Below are 19,623 nucleotides of genomic sequence, written 5' to 3'. Positions count from 1 at the left end.
TAGACCAGCCAGCCTGTTCTCTACCAGGGCTTTCAGGCTGTTGCTCCAGGGAGTAGCGAGAGTGCCTTTGGCCTCAGTACAGCACTGATTTGAATGTCAGACTGCTCCTGCCTGTGTGGCCCTGGCTAGGAGCATCTGAGCCTGGCTGTGCTGCAGGAAGTCAGAGGATGGACTGCTTTCTGGGGAGGACTGGTGGGCAAGTTCTAGGAGATGGAATATGCCCAGTGGGGCTGGCTAGTGCCCATCCCTCCTCTCTTCCCACCCAGGCAATGGTCTTGGGTCAGATGGGAAGACCCTCTGCTTTATGCCTGAGCCCAAGGTTGGGAGGAAGTGGCCACATGCTACAAAACAGGAGTGACACACAGATGCTGTGGAATCCACAGCCCACCTGCCCTGGGTGGATTGACAGGTGTTCCCGGGAGAGTGAGGTAGAGTTGTGGGTTCTGCATCCATCTGTGTCCATCTCATAGTAGAGATGGAGGGGGGAGGGCTCTGATTATCCTGAAACTGAGTCCCAAGGATGGACCCGAGGCTCAGAGCTGCTGCTTCTTGGCTGTGGGCACAGTCATTTCTAGGAACTTTAGTGTCTGCGCCTGCAAAGTGGGCATGACAGGAAGTGCCATTTGTAGGAATGTGTGCCCTTATGTAAATGTGGAGTTTGTAGAGTTGCATGAAGTGTGGGAGCTCTTGTGGGGGCCAAATGGGAGCTTTTCACTTCACTTCCTGCTGGGCAGGCTAAGGGTGAGCTCAGGACTTGATGCATTGGCTGAAGCCTGCTATGGCTCCCTGCTTTTCTCTGGGTTGGTCTTTGACTTTCCAACCATGGTCTCTCTCATCAGGTCTTTTGCAAGTAAGGCCAACAAAGGGCACCTGCCTACATGTGTCTCACAGAGAAGCTGCCAGCGCCCTTGAGTGGGCCTGGCTGTCTGTCAGCATAGAAGCCCCTCAGGACTAATGCAGTTCTATGTACCTGTTGTATTTGGCAAATTAGAGAACTAGCCCAGAGAAGTTAAGTGATGTATCTAAACTGACACAGCAAGTTGTCATCTCACAGGTGGTCCCATGGCGTAGATTTTGGATGAGTTTAGAATTCACTCTTTTATTTTCTGATTTGCCTCCATTGAATTAAAGTCACTCCCTGTCCCATGCACGCCTCAGTTTCCTCCCATTGCATGAAATGCATGAATAACTTACAGATGGGCATCTGGTACCTGAGAGATCTTGATATAGAGAAGATGCTCTCTGTAGAGTCTCCTTGTCATTGATAGGGGAGGGAGATGGACTCAGGATGTAGTATAAGAGAGGCAAGCTAGATGGTAGCAAGTACTGTTGGAAACACAGCTGGAGAGAGAGAGATGTCCATCCCCCACCCCAGAACTTATGGTGACTTTTGCTTGTTGGGCATGAATTGGAACTGGTGGCTTCTCAGAGCTCCTCTTAGCTCCTGTCTGCTTGTGTGTGCTCATTAGCTTTTCTAGAGTGTCTGGCCGGCTCCGGGGCAGCCTCTGTCTGGTTTTGGCGAGTTGCCTCTGTTTGTAGAGGAGGAAGGGGTAGAGGTGGGTGGAGGTAGGAATGAGCAGCGGTGGAGGGTGAAAGCTGAGGCTGCAGGTGACTCTGCCAGGCAGCTATGTAGAGAAGGTCCCCTTCACCCCACAGTTTCCTTGGCTCCACTTCAAACTTCAATTAACAGCCTCCAAGTAGGGTTTCTTTGCTAGTGACTTGCATCTCAGTGCTTGTCAATGACAGGTCATCACCATTCTGGTGGCTTTCTGGTGGGCTGGCAGGAGAGACTAGCTTCTTCCCTGCCTGCCTGGAGCCCCCTCATCCCCTCTGTCACCCTTGCTGGAGAGGTGTTCTAGAAGACTGGACAGAGACCTCCATGTAAGACACTGATGCTGGCCTTCCCAGTAAGGACTGAGCAGGAAATGTGGGTGCAGGAATGAAGTCAGCCACAAAGAAGGACTTCCTAATATTGTGATTTATGGGTAGCATAACAGACCAGCAAGGGACAGGCATTTGCCCTGGTGCAGGTTTCAGCATCTCCCATGACCCAGAGGCAGCTCAGTGGAGGCAGGGCTTTGTTCAACACACACAAGCATGCACACACACACATGGTGGGAGTCTGAGTTGATGCCTGAATCACAGGCCCACATGGTTTGCACAGCCCCTAAGATCACAGCCTTCAATGCATGTGCATTGTTCCCTTGCACAAACACAAACACAATGACTGCCAGTTACCAGCCGAGACAGCCTCACTCTTAGGATCCTTTTCTGGTTCAGGCTGTGGGCAGTCGCCCAACATTTCTGCTCCTACTTGAGGCTTGGACCAGGGAAGCCAGTGAGCCATTTGTCTCAGGCACAAATTTAAGGGCATGCTCCAAATCTCTGGAATGCCAATAAATGTCCTAATGTAAACTTTTAAAACAATAGCCCTCCTCCCTAAATACTCTACAGTGACAAAACAGCACAATTGAACACCGGCAGGAAGCCCAAGTCAGTGTAGGTGCTGAAGCTGGACATCTGGTTGGGTGAAACAACCTGACATTGGGAATGAGATTGTTATACAAGTGGGATTGGTATCAACCACACATGGGTTTTGCAGGCTGGAAAGCCAAACTAATTCATTCAGTTTTTGCACTAAATAAAAGATTTCAGCTTAAAATAAGGTTGTGTGTCTTAATACATTGGCTTTAACTGTTTCAATATTCTTAACACTGCTTTAATGCTCTTGAAAAAAATTACCCATTAAAAGGTATGTAGAAATATGGGGCACAAGGTTTCCCTTTTGCCTCAGGCTCTGTTGGGGGCTCAGCTCAGCCTCAAGTGACCTCATCTCTATTTAAATGTTGGATGTCTTGTTCGTTGGAGGGTTTTTGCACTCATTTTGATTTTTAAAGATTTGCATTAGCAGTGGCCATCCTGCTGGGTGGGTGGTGTTTGTGTTTGGCCCTGTACATTTTGTTCCTGAGAATAGTGTGTTTCTCTAACATCGCTCTGTTCCAACAGAAGGGAACATGCACTTGGGCTCCTTAAGCATGTGAGGGAGTGGAGGTGGAGCCAGGACACTGGGGATGCAGGAGTTTGGGAAATAAGGAGGGCCTAGAGTTGCCCTGGAGAGGTCGTGGGTGTTGAGGGAAGAAAGATGGGTTCCCTAGATAGCAGCTGGTTCTCAGCTCATCCATCAGGTTCCAATGAGGCTGGGAAGGCAGAGAAGAGGTAAAACCCTCTGAGCAAAGGCTGCTATGTGCCCAGGCCTGGACAGGCTAAGTACTGACCAATTCCAGGAGGTGTTGCGTACCCATTCCCTGGACACCTCTCACATCGAACCATCTCCATGTCTCACTTCAGGCTTTTGTCCTGTCTGGTAGACTCTGGTTCATCTTTGAGGCCTAGGTGTTTCTTCCATACAAAGCCCTGACAATTCACCTATAGCTGCTCCCCTCTTTAACTAGGCACAGTCAACTCTGCCCCCACCTCCCACTGCTGTGAGCCATGGTAGTCTAGAAACAGTGTGTGTGTGTGTGTGTGTGTGTGTGTGTGTGTGTGTGTGTGTGTGTGTACACATGCGCGCACAGGACCACTGCAGGTGGATAAGCATGGCCATGGTTGTGAATCAAGTGACCACTGTGAAGGTAGATATGTGATCAGTGTCCATGTGGGTTAGCATGATCACTGCCTGTGTGGGTGACCATGTCCAGACTGTGTGAGGCTGCATGTGTGGGTGAGCCATCTTAGCATGTACAGATCATATGAAGCTGCATGTATAGGTGAACTATCTTAGCACATATAGACCATGTAAGGCTGCATGTGTGGGTTAGCATGTACAGACCGTGTGAGGCTGCATGTGTGGGTTAGCATGTACAGACCGTGTGAGGCTGCATGTGTGGGTTAGCATGTACAGACCGTGTGAGGCTGCATGTGTGGGTTAGCATGTACAGACCATGTGAGGCTACATGTGTGGGTTAGCATGCAGATCATGTGAGGCTGCATGTGTAGGTTAGCATGTACAGACCGTGTGAGGCTGCATGTGTGGGTTAGCATGTACAGACCGTGTGAGGCTGCATGTGTAGGTTAGCATGTACAGACCATGTGAGGCTGCATGTGTGGGTTAGCATGTACAGACCGTGTGAGGCTGCATGTGTAGATGAGCCATCTCCTGAGGAAGCTCTGAATTTTCGTAGGGCCCATCTGGCTTACACTAGGGGCAGTGGCATCATGCTGACAGTATGAGGCATCAAGTGACCTTGTGTCCTCAGAGTGTCACTGCTTGGGACTAGATCCCTATTGCTGTTTCACCAGGACTACAAACAAGGAGGGCTCAGAGATCACCTGTGGCCCATCAGAGCCCTGTGGGTGGCCCTTCTCACACAGGCCTCCTTGCTGTAGCTGAAAAGTGACAAGAACACTCACACCACAGGACCCATGTACTGAGGAGTGCCTTTCTGGATCATTCTTTCTCCACATGTTTGCTTGCTTAACCCTCGGTTTCCTCAGGTCTTTGGTTATGTTACTCAGAAAGGCCTTATCCAATTATCCATATGAACTGGCACCTCCTTGTTTTTCTGTGTTTGGGGTTATGGCCCTTACAGAATACGGTGGCTTCCTTCTGTCTCCTTATATTGTGAGGACATTCTTTTCTACTCACTGTTGCATTTCTTGTGCTGAAGGGCAATGACATACAGTAGGTGTTTAATATAGGCACCTTAGTTGTTAATTTCAGGGTAGGGGAAAAGTGCCTTTTCCTAACTCGGCCTTGGTTTTCTTGTCAGCATGTGGGTGTGTAGAATTTAGTCCTATAGAAATGGTCACATCTCACACTGCGTCCTACAGTCTCTGACGTGCATCAAGTCATTACTTGATGCTTCTGATGGCTTTCACATGCATGGTCTTATTTCATGTACCCGGAATTCCTGGAAGGTGGCTGCTAGGACCTTGGAGGCTCACAGTACAGTGTGGTACAGGGAGATGCTCAGCCCATGTTCAAGTTACAGCCAGGGCCTGGTCAGAGCACAGGCCTCCTGGCCAAGCATCACCATTGGGTCCTCTGGGGTGGTCCTGGCAGTCAAAATGATGTATGCTCTTTGGGGCCCCATCTTGGGTGGTTGCTTGGGTGGTGGCTGTGCAGATCTCCAGTCTCCCTGAGCTGGGCACTGTTCCAGCCGTCAGCCACTGCACTGTCACTGCTCTTGATTACATTCCAATGAAGGATGATTATAATAAAGGACATTAATCAGGGAGCATGGTGGCTCACACTTGGGGGTTCTCCAGCCTGGTTTTGTTAGAGCTCAGGGTGGCTCTGTTCATTTCTCAAAGGAGGCAGGCGGGAATGCTCTGTCCTTAATATGCAGTTAGGAATGTGGGTTCAAGCAAGATACAGTGCCTTGTCTAGCGGCTGAGATTTCAGCAACTGTATTGGAACACTGGCTCTCTGAACTGAACTGAGTGAAACCAAACTGAATCAGACTAAATCAAGCCAAGCAAACCAAACCAAGCCAGACTGAAACAAGTCCTGCTTTGTGGCATTTCCAGTTACCCAGGTGTGGCTACTCCCACTCTGGCTAGTTCCAGAGTACCAACATGGAGGAAAGCTGGGCAGCGATAGATTGTCAGCACCTATAAGCCATTGCCCCACATGGTTCCAAGGTAATAGCTTCTAATTTCTTTTCAGAATTTTCCAGCTCATAAAGCATGTTCACGCTCAGTCCTCACCTGTTTCATAGCAACCCTTTTGGATGGGCAGCTATCATTATGCTCATCCTTCTCAAATGAGAAACCTGGAACTTGGGAAGACTGTGTGTGGCCAGGGCTGGTGCAGGGAAGGTGTGTTGGAAAATCCTCTGGCTGAGCCTTCCAGTCCTTTCCCCAAGATTCACTGGTGTTTTCCACATAAGGGGCCAGCTTTAGGTTCCAGTACCAAAGCTACGGTTCCCTTAGTTTGTGGGTGATCTTAGAGATCATTCATTTGTTCAGCGATCTTCACTAAGGACTCTAGTTGACTAGGCAACACTGGGTCCTGGAAACATAGAGGACAAAGAATCATGGTCCTTGACTACAGAGGACACTGTCCAGCTGGGAGAGAGATGCCCAGAGTAAATGTGTAACTATTTAAGTACATGTGACAGGGAGCAGCATGTATATGCTCTTCCCTAGGCCAGGGAGGCTGGGAGAGGCAGGCTGAGGCCAGAGGGTCCCTCTGGGGCTGGTGGGTGGGACTAGGCAAGGGAGAGTTGTGTCTCATGTGGAAGAAGCTGAGTTAGGTGTAAACACCCAGAGAGGAGGCTGCTAGGCTGTTGCAGGCAGTTGGGATCCTGAGATTGCTGGTGTGGGCAGAAACTGGGATAGACAAGACCCTTCTGGAGAAGGAAGTGCTCTGCTTCTATACTGGGTTGTCCTCAAGGTCCCTGCAGGTCTAATGTTTTGGGAAATCTATGATTCTGAGTGTGTCACCTCTGTAAATTTGTTCCTGAGAACCTGGGGCAGTATGGTGGTGCTGGTGTGACCAGCCAAGACCACAGGTGAGTGTGGGACCTTTGCATGTTAGCTGACCTTAAACTCCTGGCTCCCAGGGCCCAGTAGAGTTTCAGGTGCCTGGCATCTTTGCTTTGCTTTTGCCTTCTCCAAGATCCCGGTCACTTCGAGGACAAAGACGAAATGTGGGGGGCTTACAGAAGTCCATATTTGGATTCTGGTGACAAGATACTGTGGATTGGGAGTCACCAAGGCAGATCACAAGTTAGAAAGGGCAGGGCAGGGATGGTTACTCAGAGGGCTGATAGGAGAAGGACTGAGGTAAAACCCTACCCTGCTCTGCAGGACCTTCTTCACTGAAGGGCTTGTTCGCATTTGAGAGAAAAACACTGGTTCACATGCATTACAGACAACTTCTCAAGGCCTGTGGAGTTTGTAAGTGGAAATTGTACATGGTCTTTGGAGCCCTAAGCAGTTAAGCAAGAGGTCAGCTCCCCTGTGATGGTTAGAATGAGTGGGCCCTCATAGGTTCATATATTTGAATCCTTGGTCCCCAGTTGGTAGAGCTGTTTGAGGAGGATTAGGAGGTGTGGCCTTGTTGGAGGACATGCATCATTGAGGGGTGGGATTTGGAGTTTCACAAGCCCATACCATTTCCGGTAATTTTCTCTGCTTATGATGTGAGCTCATAGCTTCTGCTCAAGCCGAATTCCTTCCTGTCTGCTACCATGCTCCCCACCATGATAGTCAACAGACTTTAAATCTCCAAAACTGTGAGCCCCAAATTAAATGCTTTCTCTTTTAAGTTGCCCGGGTCAGGTGTTTTATAGCAGCAATAGAAAAGGAACTAAGACAAAACCCTAAAACCATGTGTTGGACACATTATTCAGCATGGTCCAGACCTGCCCAGCCATGCTGGCTTCGATTATGATGTCTACTAGCACAGGTACCAAACAGGCAAGGAAAATGGATTTGGGGATGACCCTGTGACTGCTAGGCTAGGCCAACAGTATCAGAGTCAGTCAGTCAGTCAGTTAGTCAATCAGTCAGCCTGTCTGCCTGCTTGCCTGTCTGTCTCTCTCCTCCCTCTCTCTTTCTGTTAAGCTCTATGTATGTGTATGCATGCATGTGTGTCTCCCTTCTTATTGAAGTGGCAGAGGGACTGGTTTTCTCTGTGCCAGCCACCAGCATACAAGTCAAAGTCAAGCCTTTCTGGAAATCTGGGGGTGGAAGCAAATAATTTGACTCTCTCACATCTGTTGGGACAGTGGCCACATTGGCCACTCAATAGCCTCATGGGCCTGTCTCCAGAGTGGCCAGACTTATGCTTGGCATCTCTGTGTTTGCTCAGAGTCTGCACAGAAGTCTTTTACGGATGGAGATACTCATGGTTAGCGAGGTGAGCCGACTTTCCCTGGATGCACAGCAGGCTTCCAGCTCTCCCTCTTCACGGTGAGCACTAATTGAAAAGTCCCTCATTTAATTTACTGATAAAACCCCACTGGCTTGCACAGGGGGTGAGCCTGCTGGGGGATGGTCCGTCTTGACTTGGTTTTCTTCTGCACCCGATGCCCTTGGAGAGGGAGAAGCCCCTTAATGGCCCAGAGTGAGGGCTTATTGCATTTTTTCCTTTAGTTTACCATTCTATAAATCTTGGGGCTGAACACAGGGACTGAAAAATGCCTGGATGTGGCCTCTGCCCCCAGCAAGTTTGTGGGCCACTTGTATATTTTAAACACACAGTATTTTCTGCACCCTCCCAGAGACCCTGCAGACAACTGGCTAGGGCATCTAGCTCATACTGTTGTCTCTCTCACATAAACACAGAAGCTAAACACTCAGAGTGTAAGATACTTGTCCAATGTCACACAGTGAATAAGTTTGCTTATGTGGTTCACTGTATCATACTGCTCAAGACTGGGCTAGCTGAATGATGGTGGCCATCAACCTTGAGAGCCTGAGGTGGGTTACAGAAGGGGACCATAAAGGGGAATTGAGCTTCTTTCCCCAAATGATGTCACCAGCAAAGAAAAAAGAGGAAAAAAAAAGAGAGCCCATCTTCTCTCTCCAAGTTTCTCCTCATTAATTTAATCTAATTTGCTCACAACATTCCTCAGTAAACAGCGGCCTCCCTTTAATAAGCCAGGCTCTTCCCTCCGACCCTGCAATTGTGTTTCTAATCATCCAGTGTATCAGGAAAGACTCGCTGCTAATTGTTGCCAGGCATCGCGCTACTCTGTGTGTCAGGTAAGGGATGGCAGCGAAAGATAATTATAATCAGATCTAATTAGTAATTATAACAGATCCCGACTAGAAATTGTTTTCAGTTAAATATTCCCTGAGAGGTGCTAATGGTCTCTGGGGCATGCTGAGTGTCATGGAGTAAGGGGCCTGTGAGGATAGTGCCACCTCCTGTCTCATCCCCGACCTTCTGGCAAGCGAAGGAGACAGACCCAGAGAGAGCAGCTCAGGGACCTGATCTGGTAGATGATGGTCTAGGTTTTCAGGCCCCATCAGACATGCTTTCTCTACATATGCCTAGAGTGAGGTCTTCTATACAGTGGCCACTGAGTCCCTCCACCAATGCCACTGTTACAATTGGCTCAGGACACAGAGGCTTGGAAACTTCTAGAACATCAAAGAAACTACACATTGCACAGCACAGCGCAACATGGTTACTTACTTCTAGAGCCACTGCTGGACTCAACCAGATTAAAGGCATCACTGTGGACCCCTGACAAAAAACAGAGGTAGTACTCTCCTCCACTGTTTAGTGCCTCTAGCTCCAGGACTGCCTCTTTCTTGGCCTCTAGCAAGCATTTGTGCAAACTTGGGGCTGTCCTACTTCTGCGGACCAGGGTCTAATTAACCAACACTTCCTTCCTTCACAGACCCTTCTGGAGACCATGGATCTTGAATGAGGCTCCCTTTAGACAACAATGGCTCCCATTGTGCTGTATGGGTCAGACCTTTTGGATGGCTCAAGGCCCTTCCCTCTGATTCTCTGATTCTCTATAGTTCCCAACACCCATGGAACTTCCTCAAGTCTCTTTGCCAAACACCCTCAAACACAGTGGTGTTTGCTAGCTGGGCCTTCCCTCATGTCACAATGAGATGTTTTATCCTCTAACCTCAAGTCCTTTTCATCTCACTCCAAGAGGGTTCATACATCCCCAATGCTTCCCAGTTTCCCTTTGCAGAAATGATGCTTCCTTAGCCTTGTGTATGTACAATTCAAGACACTATTTAGTATTTTTTGATATCACATGATTACATAGCTCCTTTCCCCCACACTCAGGAAAAAAGCTCCTAAAGGCACAGAGGATGTTTGACTTTCTCTGAATCTCTCCGTCTCATCTGATACGATGCACACAGTAGTAGGCAGTTAACAAAGACCTGGAGAATAACTGATTGAATATGAGTCAGTGAGAAGCTGTTATCCCTCAACTGCATTCTGGCATCAGTGCAAAAACTTTGGACCACCTCGGTCTCCTCAGGCCTGGCTCTCAAGCCAGTGTCATCATTGCACACTATTGGCTTGCTGTGGTATGATTAAACAGGATTTTGTCGGAGGACTTGGGAAAGCTTAAGTCCCACCTAAAACGGCCTTGCCAAAGCCATCTGGGCTTTTCAGCACTAAACAAGGCTAGTGCAATGGAGGGGTTGCATTTTCAGCTTAATTTGAGTTAATTCACACTTAAATTTAGAGAGCTATTTGTGACCAGTGGCTACCACAGTGGACAGTGCAGCTTAGCTGGTAGCCTTTGGAGAACTCACTGCTCCAGCAGCATGAAAGGGCTAGACCCCAAGCTTTTGGTGACAGGTGAGCCTGGGTACCAGTTAGACCAATGACTTACTTTGCTTTGTTTGAAAACAAAATCCACAGACTGTATTTTTCCTGCATTCTAATTTTTTTCTCATCTGTGGTGGTGTGGGCATATTGAGCTCATCGACTCCTTTAACCAGAATGTAAGACTATCACGGAACAGCCCTCCTAGACCACGCCAGGAGTGTAGTTATAACTTTACCTCATTTACAACCAGTGGGCTGGTGTTACCAGCTCTGTGCATGGGTGTATCTGTTTGAATCTGCACACAGACCCCAATTCATTACTTTCTCCTCTTGGCATCTGCTATCTTTGAGGGAACATCTTTTTTTTTTTTTTTTTTTTTTTTTTTTTTTTTGCTTGTTTTTTGTTGTTTTGTTTTTCGAGACAGGGTTTCTCTGTGTAGCTTTAGAGCCTATCCTGGCACTTGCTCTGGAGACCAGGCTGGCCTTGAACTCACAGAGATCCACCTGCCTCTGAGTGCTGGGATTAATGGTGTGCACCACCAACACCCGGCGAGGGAAACATCTTTTTTTTTTTTTTAAAGATTTTATTTATTTATTATGTATACAGTTATCTGCATGCATGCTTGCATATCAGAAGAGGGCACAAGACCCCATTACAGATGGTTGTGAGCCACCATGTGGTTGCTGGGAATTGAACTCCAGTCCTCTGGAAGAGCAGTCAGTGAGTGCTCTTAAACTCTGTGAGCCATCTCTCCAGCCCGGGGAACATCTTTTAACTCTCTTAGATCTGCACTTTCCTCTGGGTCTTTTCCTTTCTGACCACGAGTCTTGTGCCTGGGGCAGGTCGGTTTTAGCACTAAGGTACCGATGGGGCTCAGCAGGAGCCTCCCCTACTTGTCTCTGCTCATCTGCAGACTCCTAGGGCAGTGGCAGAGGTTGCAGATAACAGCTTGGTAGGCAAACTATGGAGCTAGCCTGGCTCTGGCCCAAGCATGGATGGCAGGGTACAGTCCTAGAGCCCATGGTTTTCCCTCCATCTTTGCATTGCTGGAGGAGCCAGGTGGGTCTTAGAGACTAAGAAGGCTTGTTTGGGAGAATGAGGGTGGTAGGAACAGATAGGCAGATGTGTGGCGCATTTCCAGATGTGTACTTATTCGTATCTCCATGTATAGCCCACAGATCACTTTTCCTCCTGGGAAGGTGAAACCTCACATGAAGCAGGTGGAACCCACTTCAGCTCTTCCTGGGTCCCCCTTACACACATGTTGTATGGAGCACTTGCCATTAGGATACAGATTCAGGAAGTTCAGCTGCACATTCTGGGTTCTTTAAACTAGAACAGCTGTTAGCAGGGGAAAACTCCTGCCCACTCACCCGTGACAATGAGATTAATTTGTCCAAATTCCAGTCATGTTCACACCTCACCTACAACCTCTTTAAAGCCTGCCCTTGCCATCTCCCCTGGCACAACAGGGCACCACTTGTGTCTGCCACCCTCATTTCTTTTTCCTGTTCTGTTCTCGGTTTATTCCTCACCCACAGTGTCATCCCTCTGAAGGGTGGTTCTCCTCTGGTGTGGTTGAGGTCAGGGGTACCACCTTAACTTGGTGACATGTATGTGTCTTGCAGGAGAGACGAGCCAGGGTGAGGGGTGGGAAGGGACTAAAAGGTCGCATTCTGCTAAATCGAGCAGGCATTACCTGATGGCTGCTAAATCGGCAAATGGGCCTACCCCTGCTAGGGCTTTGCAAGAGAAACTAGAGATCTGAATTTTCATACAAAAGCTCCAGAATCTTAAATGTTGGCAATAATTGTAAAAAAGCCCCCAGGGACTCTCCAGGAACTAACTAGTCCTGTCTTAGAGCTTGCTTTCTGGCCTGCTAGTTGCCAGCTGCGGCTCATGAAGCTGGGGTCAGCCATTTCAAACAGTTACCACTGACTCCAAAAGTGAGGCTAGGGGTGGGTGACTCAGCTGCAAACCCTGCTGCCCAGTCCAGGACAGGCCTGATACCCACCTCACTTGACCTTCGAGTCTATGGGAGAGACAGAGTCCTCAAATGTTCAGTATGAGCCTGGGGCTGTCTTGACGACACCCTTCTTGTCCCCTGGTAGGCTGAGATGTGTGCAGTCAGAAGGAGTCATTGCCACTAGGTGGGCACACCTTGGAGAGAAAGTAATTCAATTAAGCCGCTGGTTCCCAGAGAGCGTTAAAACCTTCTCCTCTGGAGAACGGTTTTCGGTTATGGATTTTTAAGACCAGTGGCTGGAGGATCACTCTCCCTTTTTCCCTTTTTGGTGTGGTGTCTCTAGTCACTGAGTAAGTGGGAAATAAAGGATTTGTGAGAAAATAGAACACAGTCAAAAGGTAAATTGTGGGCTTAATGGCTCCTAAGAGATGGGAACAGAGTTGGAAATGTTCCTAGTCTGTCACTGCTCTCTGCTCTGAGCATAGCTTCCTTCCTGAAGCTCCGTTTTGCACCCCAGAAAGGTAATCTTACAAACTGATTTCCCTCCATTGCATTTCATTGGTGTAGAAGCCAAAGAGGCCGTTGCATTACAGTAATAACATCAACATTTCACTCACCTTTGCCTTAATTATTTTTCTGTCTTGCCAATGAAAGCTGTTTAATCAGATTTATAGGCAGATTTATAGGCAGTGAGACGGTGGGGTGAGTGTGTGTGCAGCTTAGATAATCGGCCCAGCTGATCCCCTCCTCCCCACCACCCTGAATTGGTATCACCAGTATAAACACACAAACTAAAAGCTTTGCAGCACTTAAATAATAATAATAATGTCAACGTTTCACCTGCTTCCCCTTTAATTATTTTTCTCCCTTGTTCTTGCCACCTGAATCTGTTTAGATAAGATTGCCATTTAGATAATAACTAAGGTCTCTCATTCTCATAGCAGATAAGCAACTGCTTTGCTAAGCCATTGAGCCCAAAGGGAGCTGGGCTGGTGACAGGCCTGCCCTTAGATCTTCTGGGAGAGGGTGGGGTTTGGTGCCAGTAGCTCCTGGAGGGACTAGAGGCAAGGGAAAAGGATGACAGCAGCTGTGTAGGTGACGAACACTGAGGTGGGAGTCCTGGTCTGGGAGGCAGCTGGATTGTAGAAGAAGAACAGGTTGGTGTACCTGTTTCTCTGCACCCAAGTGGGGGCAAATGGTCTCATTGGTTTAGGTTAGTGTTCTCAACCTTCCTAATGCCGTGACCCTAGTTCTTCATGTTGTGGTGACCCCCACCCAACTATAAAATTATTTTCTTTGCTACTTCATAGCTATAATTTGTTACTGTTATGAATCATAATGCAAATCTTTTTGGAGCTAGAGATTAGCCAAAGGAGTTTTGACCACTGGTTTAGGTAGAGGGGTTCTGATTGTGCATCCCAAGAGATATTTTCCCACTGAAGTGTCCATAGCCCATGAGCAGATCTGGCTTTATATCTACTTAGCTAGGTGGACATGGGGGCAGTAACTCAACCTTTCCAAGCTATACTTCCCAATTCGCAGAGGCAGACTCCAACTCAGATGAACCCCAGCTCAGATGAAAAAATTCTTCTGTCCACGAACTGAGGAGACCCAACTCTGCTTAGCTTCTGGGATCAGATGAGGCCTGGCTTGTTCAAGGTGGTATGGCCATAGACAGATACTGACATTCCAACCCCCAGTGAAATAATGTCTACAAATGAGGCATTTGGCAAGAAATCTGAGATAGACGATATCCTGAGAATAGCACTTTCCCAATGGCATTACTGTCCCTAGTAAAAGAAGAGGGAATCCCTGTCGGTGGGCTTGCCCCCAGGAAGGACTAGTGGGGACCCAAAGCAAGTGCTCGGCAGAGCCTGCTGGTGCTCTGCTCTTAGAATGAAGACCAACTTCAGAAGTGTGTGCAGAATAATTAACTAAGCCACTCACAGCTTGGTGTTTGTTAGAACAGCCTGGACTGACCAACCCATTGGTTTACATTCTAGACCAATTGTAGACTCTAGAACACAAACATTCTTAAATTTTAGGAGGCAGGTGAGAATGTGGAGCCTGTCTCAGAAATGACTGCAAACAATTTGAGTTTTGCATTCCATTCTATGGAGCTTAAAGGCCCATGGCAGAAACTTTGGCAAACAAGTTGGGCTCCTTTTCTTGAATATCAGCTCAGCTCTCCATTTCCACTGCCTCCATGATGGTAGCAGCCTCTCCATTGGTCTCCTTCCCTTGTCCCCTTATAGTTTGGCCTCAACCCATATGATCACGTTAAGAAAGCAGAAAAGCATGTCATGAGATCTGGCATTATTTAAGATAAAGATTCTCAACAGAGTAGTCAGTGAGTGCAAAGTCATAATTTGATAGGACAAATACATTCTGGTGTCATGTTACATAGTAGGGTGACCATGGTTGACAATAACCGCATGTGCATTTTAAGATATCTACTTGGTACCAAGTAGTCTCACTACCAAGAAATTTTGAATAGTTGAGATGGTAGATATGCTAATTATCTTGGTTTGATCACTGCATAACATACACGTCTTGAAGTGTGGCATCGTACCCCACGAACATGTGCCGCTTTGTATGTGAGTTAAAAATTAAGTAAGAAACCGTCTCGACAATGTAGGAACATATGGGTACTTCAACCTGATTCACAGCGTTGATGGAAACGGTTCAGCTGGCATTGTATAGTGTGGCGAGACGCTTTCCTCTGATCCAGGAAACTGAGCTAGAATGTGTTCCCACCACTTGTGTTCAGCATTGGACTGGAAGTTGTGCCTGGTACAAAAGGTACAATAAGGACAAAAGGCGGCAGAGTGGGAAAGAATTAAACAGTCTTTATGCACAGGATAAATGATACTGTAAGCAGAAAATAATATAGAATTCAGAAAAAGCCACCCAATTAGATCAGAAAAAAATTAGCAAGGTTATGGGATCCAAGATCCATTTACAGATGGTCCCTGGCTTACAGCATGATGATTCAGCTAATGGTTTTTTTTTCACTTTATAAAGGTGTGAAAACAACATGCATCCAGGGCAAACTGCTTTTTGAGTTGTCTTTTCCTAGGCTGGCGGGTGTGGTTCCACACTCATGAGGCTGGGCAGTGAGCCACAGTTCCCAAGCAGCCTCGTGTTAATGAAGGTAAGCCACTGCTACTCCACAACATACCGTGCGGCTAAGTGAGGATGGTTGGCAGCTCAGGCAGATTAAATGCACTTTTATCAGGTGAAGGAGTTGACATGCGACTCCATCTATACAAAACCAATTGTATTTCTATATACTAGCAATGAAAGATTTGAAAGTGAGATTAAGAAAATAATGCAACACCAACAAAAAGAATGGAATGGTTAGGATTATGTTCAACAAAAGACTCTTGGATATCAAAATCCATGGATGCTCATGAAATGAGCTATATGAAATGACATGATATTCATATATATATGAATATCCTATGTACATACTCCTGTGTGCTGTATATTCTCCATAGACACTCACGATGATGGATATAATGTAAATGCCACATGGACACCCATTACACTGTATTATTTAGGGAATAATGACAAGGAAAAAAAACCTGTATACAGATGCAATAACCAGATATTTTTGTGGATTGAGAAGTCTGAGAGGCAGAGGCTGGCTGTATTTCTTTTCTTCATTGCCTCAGTTGACCCATATGTAAAATGGGTTATCTCCAATATCCTAGTGACTGTGCGGGATAAAGAGAGCAGTTGTGTGTGAGGAGTGGTATGTTTGGTTTAGAGCAGAGCAGCTCTTCTGGGGAAGGTGTGTGACCCTCACCTTTCTTTCTCATCTCCACCCAGATGACACCTGGGTGATCTCTTAACCTTTCCTGACCTAATTACATATGGAAAGTTCTTGTTTTATGTGAACATTTACAAACATCTTGATCACCTTGTGAAAACGCAAGTGTTTTGGAAGTCAGTCTTCTCAGGTCACAGGGATCAGCTGTTTATTATTGTGAGAAGTGCGCAGCTGTTGTATGCATTTTTCTTGACTGTGAACCAGTCTCCCAGAAAAACCTGCTCCACATAGCCAGGGCAGTGTTCAAGCCTCAAGAGATGGGGCAACAGAGGGGAAAGCAGCCATGACCGAGAGCAATGGAAAGTGGACGAGGTAGCTCACCTGGCTTCTAAGGTGCCCTGAGAGACACAGCCTGCTAGGAAGGGCTTTCTGGAACCTTTAGTTGGATGTCCAGGACAAAACTCTGACTCTGTGGGCCCCAAGGTGCCATGAGGGTTCTGACAGCCTTCTACAGAGGCCAGATGGAGACCAGCCCATGGTCCACGATTATATGTGAGAGACAGGCAGCTGAGTCTGAGCGAAATCTGGAAAGGGTTAGTTCAGATTCTGGCCCTTTAACTTTCTTATGTGAGCTTGGGCATGGTAACGGCTTCTCTGGTGACCTAGGCCTGCCTGATAGAATTGGCAAGAGGACAAGGGAGTGTTCACATGTGGACTAATGGGCATTGGCAGGCACACAGAGGAACTAACTGGAGTTGTCTTTTTTTCCCACTCAGAACCAGCTGATATGCTGCCATTTCTGTGGACAGATGATGTGCCCACTGGCACACATTCAGGGGCAGCTTCCTGAGGTCTGGGACCATTGGATTCCAGGAATGGAGGTTTGAAGCTAGGACCTATCCCTGCCCGTATCAGTAATCTGGTCTGATGACCAGAACTTGTGGGTAAATGCAGTCTTAAGCATAGGTACCTCAGCTCTCATGAAGCTGTTTCCCTTGCTCTGACATGTTATCATGTCCTGTGCCATCCTGGCACACACCTTTTCTTCCTTGAGTCTTGAATCACCTGGTGACAACTGCACCAAGTCTCACCCTGCCTTTCACCTAGGTGAAAAGCCCTTCCCATTCCTTATTTAACCACATACATGATGCCATCCAAGCTTGGACTTATGTGGACTTCCTTCAGGGAGGTAGGTGCCTGTGCTTCATAGCCATTGCCTGGACCTTTCAGAATGCTCTCTGGATGCTGAGTTATTTTTGCAGCTGGTGTGCATGGCATGAGGTTGCCATTAAGAAGGTCATATTAGGCCATGCCTCCTTTTATCAGTCCTTATGCTCTGGTTCATATCATGACATTCCTATGAAACACTAAGATTTTGTCAACAGGTTTTCCTGCTACACAGGGTTTGATTGTTGTCCAATGACTTCTACTGTCTGTGACTCCCCCTTGAGACAAGGCTACCACCCTGGAGGTAGCAATGTGTCTCTACATTTTTACTGACTTTTGATCTGGGCTAATATTTCATCTGTAGCAAATGGATGGAACTAGGAAAAACCATCCTGAGTGAGGTAACTCAGAAAGACAACATGCATTCACTTATGAGTAGATATTAGATGTAAAGAGAAGGATAACCAGGCTATAATCCACAAACCCAGATTAGCTAGGCAAAAATGGGGACAATAAGAGGGACACACATGGAAGGCCCCAGGAAGGGAAAATAGTGAAGATCTCCTGGGTAAACTGGGAGGAGATGGGGGATGGGAACATGAGAGATCAAGAAGACCAAGTTGGAGGAGGAATGAGTGAGGAGAGCAATGAAAAAGACATCTTGATAGAAGGAGACATTATGGAGTTAGGGAGAAACCTGGTGCTAGAGAAATTCTCAGGAATCTACAAGGATGACCCCTGCTAAGAATCCTAGCAATAGTGGAAAGGGTGTAGGAATGGGCCTTCCGCTTTAACTGGATTAGTGACTACTCCAATTATCATCATAGAAGCTACATCCAGTAACTGATGGAAGCAGATGCAGTGACTCACAGCCAATCACTGGGTTGAGCTCCTGGAGTTCAGCTGAAGAGAGGGAGAAGGGATCATATGAGCGAGAAGGGTTAAGACTATGATGGGGAAAACCAGAGACAGCTGACCTGAGCTAGTGGGAGCTCATGGAATATGGACTGACAGATGGGGAACTTGCATGGGACTAAACTAGATCCTTTGAATGTGATGATAGTTATGTGACTTGATCTGCTGGGGGTGCCTCTCACAGTGGCACCAGGACCTATTCCTTGTGTATAAACTGACTTTTGGGAGCCCATTCCCTATGGTGGGATACCTTGCTCAGCCTTGATACAGGGAGGAGGGGCTTGGTCCTATTCAAGTTTGTATTCTAGACTTTGTTCACTTTATCCGCCTCTGAGGAGTGGGTGGGGGTGGGAAGGGTGGGAGGCAGGGGACAGGAAAAGGGGGAAAAGGGGAATTGGTTGGTATGTAAAATGAAAAATAAAAATTTTAAAATAAAAAATGCAAAAAATATTCCACCTTCATTGGGAGTTCTCTCTGTAGAGCCATGGTATACTGTGTTATGGAGACACAGGTTAGAAGGGAACACCTTGATATGATTCTAGGTCTTCTCTGCATTGTCCCTTCCCTCAGGATACCCCCTTAATTCCCGCAGCTCAGCTCCTGAATGAGATTCTCATAGCTGCAGAAAAAAATGATTACGTCCCTCTAGAAACAGGCTCGTGGGAAACTCAGCGTCTGCTTGAATACTCCAGGAGACAGAGAGCTTACCACTTCACTGAGTTTAGACTCTCAGTCTTAATTGCTAAGATAAAACACATCCTGCCTGGCCCAGTTCTGCTCTTGAGCTCCATGAAATAAATCTATTTTTCTTCTTCAAATATTTGAGAGGGAGCTTCTCCTTCTTGAGTCTTCTCTGTAGCAATTTAAACTTCCCTACTTTGTTTTTCATTTTTCCCCTGCATATTTGCCTGTGTGGGAGCACATATGTGTATAGGTATACAGAAATGTGGGTGCATGTATATATGGAGGCTTCAGGTTGATGTCAGGAATTATTATAGATATCTCTGTTCTTCAACCACATTCTATGAGGTAGGCTCTCTCAGTCAAACCCAGAGCTCACTGATACGGCTAGTTTTACTAGCCAATTTGCTGTGGGGAATCCCCCATCTCTGCTTTCTGAGACTGGAATTACAGGTGAGATGCCACTCTCATTCAGCATTTGCATGGGTTCTGGGGAATCAGACCTTTGGTCCTCACACCTGCACAGCCAGCACTTAACTACCAAGCCATCTTCCCAGCCCCTCCCCCTCTTCTTTTAATTGTGCACACAGCATATACCTAATGCCTGGGCCAAGGACTGGGTCTGTGTCCATCAGGATATGCAGACCCATCAGTGCTCTCTGCAGCTGTTATCTGTGACTACTCTCAGAGTGATGACAATTCTCCTGTGCCCCCAGGCCAGTGTACCATACGGAGAGTAAATGGCTGAATATCAGATATGGAGGGGCACATAGGGTCAGCTGGGCCTGCTAAGGATCTGTAGAACCTGTAAGGATGAGGAAGATGACTTCAGAGATTGCACTGATTGCTTAGAAGCTT

General features: G+C 47.1%; 1 protein-coding gene across 1 annotated transcript in view; it reads right to left on the bottom strand.

Moving 5' to 3' along the window:
• Positions 1–19,623, bottom strand: part of Kirrel3 (kirre like nephrin family adhesion molecule 3) — a 120,769-nt gene that overhangs the window by 54,803 nt on the left and 46,343 nt on the right. The window lies entirely within an intron of this gene.

This window comes from Cricetulus griseus, chromosome 4 (genome assembly GCF_003668045.3).
Source record: "Cricetulus griseus strain 17A/GY chromosome 4, alternate assembly CriGri-PICRH-1.0, whole genome shotgun sequence".
NCBI lineage: Eukaryota > Metazoa > Chordata > Mammalia > Rodentia > Cricetidae > Cricetulus > Cricetulus griseus.
The sequence above is the reverse complement of the archived record's forward strand: the minus strand, read 5'-3'. Positions and strand labels throughout refer to the sequence as shown.